This window comes from Sturnira hondurensis, unplaced genomic scaffold (genome assembly GCF_014824575.4).
Source record: "Sturnira hondurensis isolate 20B ecotype Veracruz unplaced genomic scaffold, ASM1482457v3 Scaffold0014615, whole genome shotgun sequence".
NCBI classification, from domain to species: Eukaryota; Metazoa; Chordata; class Mammalia; order Chiroptera; family Phyllostomidae; genus Sturnira; species Sturnira hondurensis.
The window spans coordinates 202,310-210,723 of NW_028087246.1; the positions used below are offsets into that span (position 1 = coordinate 202,310).

The 8,414-nt window shown below is 53.4% G+C and overlaps 1 long non-coding RNA gene across 4 annotated transcripts; it reads right to left on the reverse strand.

Moving 5' to 3' along the window:
• Positions 1–180: 180 nt before the first annotated feature.
• LOC118999135 (uncharacterized) lies at positions 181–3,410 on the reverse strand. Of its 4 annotated transcripts, none has more exons than XR_005069045.1 (4): positions 3,226–3,410; positions 2,375–2,439; positions 1,500–1,693; positions 181–551 (listed from the first exon to the last, which is right to left on the reverse strand). It is a non-coding gene; the product is annotated as an uncharacterized LOC118999135 (long non-coding RNA). The 4 variants fall into 4 exon arrangements; XR_005069044.1 differs by having other exon boundaries at positions 2,375–2,442; XR_005069046.1 differs by lacking the exon at positions 2,375–2,439 and having other exon boundaries at positions 182–551.
• Positions 3,411–8,414: the final 5,004 nt, after the last annotated feature.

Sequence of the window (8,414 nt, forward strand, 5' to 3'; positions counted from 1 at the left end):
CTCTGGGCCCAGCACCTCCCCGGGGGTCCACAGCAGCCGCCCCGCTTTCCCAGACCAGAAGGCCTCCCAAGGGTCTGACGGCGCCATCTGTCTGTCTGCACCCCCAGGCCCTCCCAGGCCCCGCTCGCTCTGCACCACACTGCTCACCACATCCCATTGCCCGGGGGACACAAGCACATCTTTAAAACTCTCCCCACCCCTCTGCACGGCCCTGCCCCCGGTCCCCATGCTGTCTGTGCCCAAACAGTCCTCCCATCTCCTCGCCTCGCTGGCTCTGCCACCCTTTGGTTCCAGCTTAGCAGTCTCTTCCTCAGGGGAGGCTTCGCCACCCTCCAGCACAGCGCCCTGGCCACTCGTGTGGAAGGTTACTGCACGTCTCTCTTCCGCACTTGACTCTGGGTTGTACAAGGCCAGGGACCCACGCCGCTGTGTTTCCCTCACCTTGGGATTGCAGTGCCCAGAACAACAGCTGCTCCCACGAACGCCCAGGGAGTGAGTGACTGGAGGGCACGCTGTGGCCACTGACCCACACGTTGGACCGGACCTGGTGTCTGGGGAGGAAGCAAGTCTCAGCAGAAAGCCTGTCTGGGGTGTTAGCACCTATCAGAACACATCAGTGGCTTCCCCCCGAGCCTGGATGGTGGCTGCAGGGCCCTGTGTGACCTGGCTCCCGCGCTGCCTGCAACCCTACGTCTCACTACCTCGCCCACTCAGCTCCAGTCCTCGGGCCCCTTTGCTCTTCTCCAGATCTGCCGCAGGGCCTTTGCACTTCCTGTTTCCCCTCCTGAAACACTTCCCACAGCCAGGCACTGGCTCACCCCCCCCATTCCTCTGGGTCTAGACGTCAGTGTCACCCTATGCCACCCCTCCCCCGACACTGTTACCCTCCTTCTCTGCATCATTTTTCTTTGTATCACTTGTCATCATGTAACGCATGAGACAGTTCACTTTTGTATCTTGTTTATTGTCCGTCCCCATACTGCACCTCGATGGGGCTATAAGTCTCTGGCGCTCAGCGGCCTTTGCCTGTTTTTACCCACCCCACCGCCGGCATCTAGAATAGGGGCCTCGGTATATGCTGAGTGAACCAATGAGCCACTGGATTGCAACAGTGTAATAGCTGGCAATAGCTAAAGGTGGGGAGATTTTTAAAAATTTCTAAGGGAGAAAACTGTTTTCTAAATAAAGTAATGCCAGCTAATAAATGTAAAATAAATGGTAAAATCAGAAAAACATCATTTGAGTTACGGACTGTGCAAATAATGCCTTTTGATTTTCTGTGTTGCTGATGCTTTGCTCTCCGGGGCCTTGCTGCCCTGGGGTAAATGCAACCAAGCGACCCATAGCCCACATGCCTTAGCCTCTCCCTGTCTCCTGCTCTGGGAGCTGCTGTGGCCCCGCCCTCACCCTCCGGGCCTGGGGGGCAGACCCCTGGAGACAGCTCCCCGCACCCCAGAGCCTCTCAAGACATTCAACCCGTCCATCTCGAGCCTGTTTACCCTGCCTTGCCAGCTCTTTCCTGGAAACCATGGAAAGACCCTTGCCGACATTTTCCCCTCGATCTGGCTGCCCCCCCCCAACACTGGTGCTTCTTCAGGTGACCCTGCGTGGTGTGGCCTGCCCCTCTCTCGGGGAACTCTAACAGACTATCATTTCATGGCACTCGTCTCCTGGTCTGTGGGCCTCACCATACCTGAATAATACCCAAACCAGCATTCTAAAACACTGATGGTTACTGGCTCAGACAAAAATTATTCACTGGTGTCAAAACCATTAAATGTGACAGGAAAATGGCTGTCCCCGTAGAGCCAAGGTGATGCCATATGGGCTCGTCTAAAGGGGCAAGCCCGACAGCACAATCGACAGCCAGGCGTGTCCACCGTCATGCTGTCAGCCAGTTGTGACGTGTCCCCAGGGGTAACTGACTCTATGAGGTGTTTAGACATGACGTCTAGTTCATGGGAAATGCAAAGAACAGAGGAACAAGCTAAATGACTATGCAAGAGCGCTAGCAGATGGATCCAGAGTAGCTGGCGTCTTTCATAAGTCGATGTCCTAAAAAAGCCATGGGCTAGACTATAAGATGCTTAGGGGACTCAGTAGCAGATGCAATGTTTGGTCCCAGGTGGGATGCCCAAATGGGCGAACAGGATATAGAGGACATTTTGGGTCCACTGGGAAAACCTGAATATAACCTACGTGACAGGTAAGTTGGAAATACCTAGAAGAGTAAAACAGAGATTGTGACTGAGCCAGAGGTCATAGGATGCAATGTGAAGCAGGACCAGACTTAGCAAACACAGTCTACATGTGTACACATGCACACACATGCATGTTCTCATATCCATTGCATGTACCATCAGCAAAGACGCACACCAAGGAGCTAACACTGTTTTTTTGGAAACCTGGTTCCAAGCAGTCACTCCCAAGCCCTGGTCTCTGCTCAGAGGGAATGAGAAAACAAGGCACTATTGTGAGTGCTCTCAACAGAACCAAATGTGTTCAGCATCCGACGCCCCATCTCTCCCTCCCCGCCTTTCCTGAGGTGGACGTGACCCACAACCTATCTACTCCTTTTCAGCGTGGTCTGATGAATTTACCTGCGACTGGGATGAAGAACACTTCCATCACCCTCAAACTCCCTCGGCCCCCCGGTCAGTCAAGCCCTCTGCCAACTCCTAACTCCAGGGAAACTCTGATTTGCCCGTCATTAGTCTCAGACTTTCTCGAACACATTACGGACTTCAGAACCATAGTTGTTTAGAACAAAAATTGGAACAGCACAGCAAACACCCATAGTCAACACTGAGACTCGACAATGAACCCCTTGCTGCCCAAGGTCATGGACATCTACCGCTTTTTCCCTTTGGAACCATTTGAAAGTATGGAGCCCTGGCTGGTGTAGCTCGGTGGAAGCACGGTCTGTGAACTAAGAGGTTGCTGGTTTGATTCCCGGTCAGGGCACATGCCTGGGTTGCGGGCCAGGTCCCCAGTGGGGCCACACGAGAGGCAACCACACATTGATGTTTCTCTCCCTTTCTCTCTCCATTTCTTCTCTCTAAAAATAAATAAATAAAATCTTAAAAAAAATAAAGAAAGTATGGAGACACTGTGACACTTGACCCGTGAATGTTTCAGGATGCGGCTGTGACGCAGAAGGAAACATTCTTCCTTTCAGAAAATAAAGATAATCGTAGACAGTAGCTTAGGACAAAACATCCTTACTGGGCCAAATAAAAAAGTTGCTGGCCTTCTCCTACAATTCTTTTGGAGATGTACTGGTCTGTGAATTCTCCAAGTCTGTTTCTGTGTTGTTGGCGTCCCATGAGACAGAGCCAACTTGCCGTGTGCGTCCTCCCCTGATGCCAAACCCAGCCTCAGCTTCCGGGGATGCTCAGCTAGGAAGCCCCTGGGCTCTGGGGTAAGATGACCGGCTCAGGGGTTTGCTAGGGCACAGGCCTGAGGCGCGCTGCTGCACTCTGCCGACCATCAGCAACGGAAGGAAACCTTGTTCCCCAGCATCCTGCTGTCTGGGAGCAGAGAGTGCTGGAGAATTTTGAGGTGACTGTATTTACGAAGAGTGACAGGGAACGGGAGCTTTTAAAAGCCACCTTAATGCCAACAGGTACCTCTTCGTGGACTGACCTGGAGGAGAGAGGGCTGTTATGGGTTGGGCCAGCTTATAGTGAAATCGTCAATGGAATCGGTGGGTTCTCAAGGTGGCTGGAGACCCTTAGGTCACACCCCACCCCCTGCTTTGACCTCTTCTGCAATGGCCACAGGAAGCTGTTGAAAGCTTGGGATGGTGGAATCACTGCCACCTTTCTCTGAAACAGGACGAAGTGTGAGAAAATTCTTTGTTAGAATGGAACCAATCTCCTACTTCCCTCTGATGCTCCACGTTAATCTGATCTCTTCCACACGTGGCTCTCGTCATCAGAACACAGGCGCTCACCCCTTGCGGGCACTGAAACCCTCTCAGCACGGTGGGGTCCTACCCCCAAGACAGGTTTCAAATGCCCATCTCGAGGCATCATGCTGGGAACGGCACGGAAGGGTCCAGGTTTCCGTGCAACGGGCAGCTTGGTCAGGCAGCCCCCGCCTGCAGTCCTGGTAGCCGAGGGTCACCGATGAATCCGCTGTGGCCCACGGGAAGGAGCTGGGCCTCACCGCCATTTCCTTTCCCTCACCTGCAGGGCTGGGGAGAAAAGATGCAGCACTGTGCAGACCGGGGGCAGAGGGTGCTGATCATGACCCCTCCACCCCCGCCCGGTCCTCCTCCACGTGAACACGCAGTGCAATGGCAGCACCTACCAGCCGAAGACCTCAACCTGGAACCCACGCTGCGGGGACCTTGATCTCAGACTTCTGGCCTCCAAAAATACGAAAAATAACTTTCTGTTGTTACAACTCAGCCAGTGATACTTTGTCATGGCAGCCCGAGCTGAGACATGGTCCCATGCTTTTCTTCGGATCAACGAATTGCTATAGATCAAAAAAGCTTGGAAAAATAGACAATAATCCAGTTAAGAAGTACTCTTTATTATTGGCACCAAATAGAAGCAGTGGTTGTACAATGCTGTGAGTGCACTAAATGCCACTGGATTCTTCCCTTTAAAGTGGTTATGTGAGCCCTGGCTGGTGTGGCTCAGTGGTTTGAGAGCCAGCCTGCAAATCAAGGGGTCGCCAGTTTGATTCCCAGTCAGGGCACGTGCCCGAGTTGCAGACCCCAACAGGGGGCATGTGAGAGGCAACCACACATTGATGTTTTTCTCCTTCTCTTTCTCTCTCCCTTCCCCTCTCTAAAATAAATAAGTCTTTCTAAAAAACAAAAAATATAAAGTGGTTATGTGATTTCCAACTCAATATACTTAAAAACGTTTTTTACATTACACATAAATGTACAGAAATTTCCACAATTATTTCCCCTTTCCGTGTGGCTTCTTCCCTCCTTTCTGACTATCCCCCTTTTCCTCACTCTTCCTTTCAGCCGGTTATGACTCCCCATCCCGGGGCTGTTTGGTTTGCTTTGGCTGATTCCGTTCTACTAAGTAAAAACTCTGAGTACCCACTCCGTGCCCCGTACACAGTGGGTGGCAAGGTTGTGCTTGCTCCGGAGACTTCGAGAAGCCCCTTAGGACATCTGGGGACGTGCTCCAGGGAGCAGCAGGCCTGTTCACAGCCCGTCTTCTCGGCGGCCTGGCGCACAGGCAAACCTATCTATTGTCTCCTAAATCCATCTTCCTAAAAATCAAAGCCTGAATCCCCGCTTTCTGCTCCACACACAGGGTCGGGCAGACCCACAGCAGCGTGCAGGGCTGACGTTCCCACGTGGGACGCAAACACACTACTTACATGAGGAAAGGGAACCAGCCTCGTGCAGACCGTTACAAACATTCGGCAAGAGACACCATTCCAGAATGAGAGACTTCAGAGACGAGCAACAGAATTTCGGCCTTTGTGTAGACAGTTGCCAGGCCCGCTGCCGAGGGTTCCTGCCCCTGGCCCGACACGGCTGGTGCCTGTGGCATCTGCTCCAGTCCCAATGGATGAGACAAAGGTGACCCAAGCAGTGAGGAGGGCTTGCACTGTGACACTTGCTTTCTGGCATCATCTGTGTTCCCCCAGCTGACGGCATGTGGACGGGCAGACGTGAGTGAGGCCAGCCCCGCCCACTCGGACTCGTAAGAATGGTTGTTTGAAGCCACGGCATTTTCAGGGAGTTGGTTCCGCAGCAACAGCCACCTGGATCCCAACTCAAACAAGCCAGTCGCAACACACTGGCAAGACCGTCAGGAAAACGTGATGCAACCGGACGGACAGTACAACTGAGTTACTGGTAATCCCACGAGGTGTAGTTACAGCCTGGTGTCCTTACCCGTTTGGGACGCATGCTGCTTTATGGGGAAATGACATGCCTGACACCTATATAATTTTGTTAACCAATGTGAGCCAATAAATTCAAGACATAAATTTTTTTTAAAAAGGAGAGAATGGCATGCCTGAAATTTGCTATAAAGCGCTCTGGCGAAATTGCTGAGTGGCAGGTAGGGGTGTTGGGGCTCACTGCACATGTCTGCTGCCTCCTTAGGCTCCTGACCCGCCTGGAGGTAACGCCACCCCACCCCCCCCCCTGCACGGCCCGGGGAGTCCGGTGAGAGGGCAGCGAAGTCCCGGGCAGCACTCACTACGGCGAGCGGGAGCTTGAGGAGTGCAGTGTGGCTGGAGCGTGCAGAGGATGAGAAGGATCTGGAATGAGGATGAGAAGGATCTGGAATGAAGACGAGAAGGGTTCGGAGGCACAGATGGAAACCGGTGGGGCTGAGCTGCGGAAGCCAGAGCTCCCTGAGGTAAGAGAAACATGTTGCTGAGGTGAGGCAGGTAAGAATAATTTTCTGGCTCAGAGTTCGATGTTTTGCTAGCACATGCCACATGGCCTATGTGCTCTTACGGAATCTACGCAAACAGGTATTTCACTTTATTCAAAACTTCTTAAGTTCATTGGCTTGACAAGCTGGGGTTTCCTCATGGAAGGCAGGCAGGCAGGTCCGAGGACGCCTGTCCATCACCCAGAGGGCTCAGGGTCCCGGACAGCTTCTTGCTGAGTGGCGAGGCTTTGGCCAGTTGTAAAATGGCACACGACTCAGATCTTACAGTTTGCGACGCTTGGCTTCTGCAGCCCAGACACTCCTGTGCGGGGTGTCTTCCCGCCTGCTGCCCCGCACAGGTGGGGAGTCCCGCATCCACACTTCCGAATGTCTAGCCTCCCCAGATCACCTTGTGAAGCCACACAGGCAGCTCCGCACGCACTGGCACACTCCGCAACCTGGGACTTGCCCACCCACCGCCCAGCCTGGGGCCGGCCCCACCCCTGCTCTTCCCCACACACAACATCCCAGGTGCCATGCTGTGCAAGGCCGGGGGCTCTAGACTCACAGGACATAGGCTGGTGTGTGCAGTTGTGCTTGAAGCATAACGTGTCGAACTTGATCTATTACACTATTTTGGGGAACTGACCTAGGAAATACAAGTTCATTAAAATGATGCTTTTAAATTCTCAACTTCTGAGATGTTTACTTTTTAAACAACTGATAGTCAACTTATTTAAAAAAGCTGATTTAAGCCTCTGCGATCGAGACTTCCCCTCGACCCCTGGCTCAACACTGATGGAAGGTCATCTGCTCTATGACCCCGAAGGGCTGTGCCAATCAGTGAGTTGTTTGGGGATCCTCGTCTGAAACCGATCCTGTCACACGACCCTCCCCAGGGGGGTTTTTTTGTCGTGACTCCGGATCTCGGCAAGCATCCGACTGCTCCTTTCACATTGGTTTCTTTTCCGGCCAGCACACACCTTCTCCGAAGACCTGGGCAGAGCCATGCTAACTTGGTGAGTCGCCACCTCCTGTCCTGTGAGTGCTTTCCTGAGACAGGTTAACGCCTGCATCAAAACCGACATTTCCGCGGGAGCACACCTGCTGCAGCCACCCAGAAATCAGCGGGAAGAGCAAAGCACTCCTTTGCCGCCTCCCGCGCCCCAGGGGAGCAAGCTGCACTTCCCCAGCAGGAGGGGCAGACCACCCACTGAAGTCATACTCCACTGTGGCAAGTTCATGTCAGCTCATGCTCGGCAGTCAGCTGACCTGAAAGGTGTCCAGTGAGGGTGGACCTCAAACCAAAACACTCTGTCAAAAGCAGGGGGGGCGGGGGAGGCATTCCTCCAAGGCCAAAGCCAACAGTAACTCAAGACTAAAGAAACACCGATTTCAGGCCTCCTTCACAAGCGACCCCTCCCTTGAAGGTGACTTGCAAAGGGCCCCTTTGGCTTTCTGGGGAGTGCCGAGACCTCAGATCCTGACGGAACGTGGATGCATGCTGCTGGGCTGAGCAGACACCTGGCCAACGCCTCAGTGAGCACAGCGTGGTCATGGAACTTTCTGGGGCTTCCCGGGAGATCCTCATTTGTTAACGGCACAAGGCTTTGCTAGGTATCTGTGCTGCCATGAATAAATCACCTCTCAGGGAGGTAACTGACACCCCTTCAGCAAAGCAGAGGCCTGGAGGCCAGGAGACAGGCGGAGCTCACGGTCAGTCCCGTGGACAGTCTCCAGTGCAGGCCGAGGGGCCACTGCCTGCTGCTGGCAGAGCCGCCTGTGGCGGTCACAGCTCACGCGGGGCTCTGCAGGTACAGGGGCCCAGGTGCTGGAGATGCCACTTTCCCGCTGCAGTTAAGGCTTGTGACAAGCGACTGCCATGCTGATCTTTATAGGCAGTGGCACCACGTCGAGGAGGAAAGACACCAGGACAGTATTACCATTACTTACAAATGAACGAATACCAGGAAAACAAGTCAGAGAGTGCTTTCCCCGCTAAAGCATCAAGGACCATTAAAAAAAAAAAACCACCAACACACACAA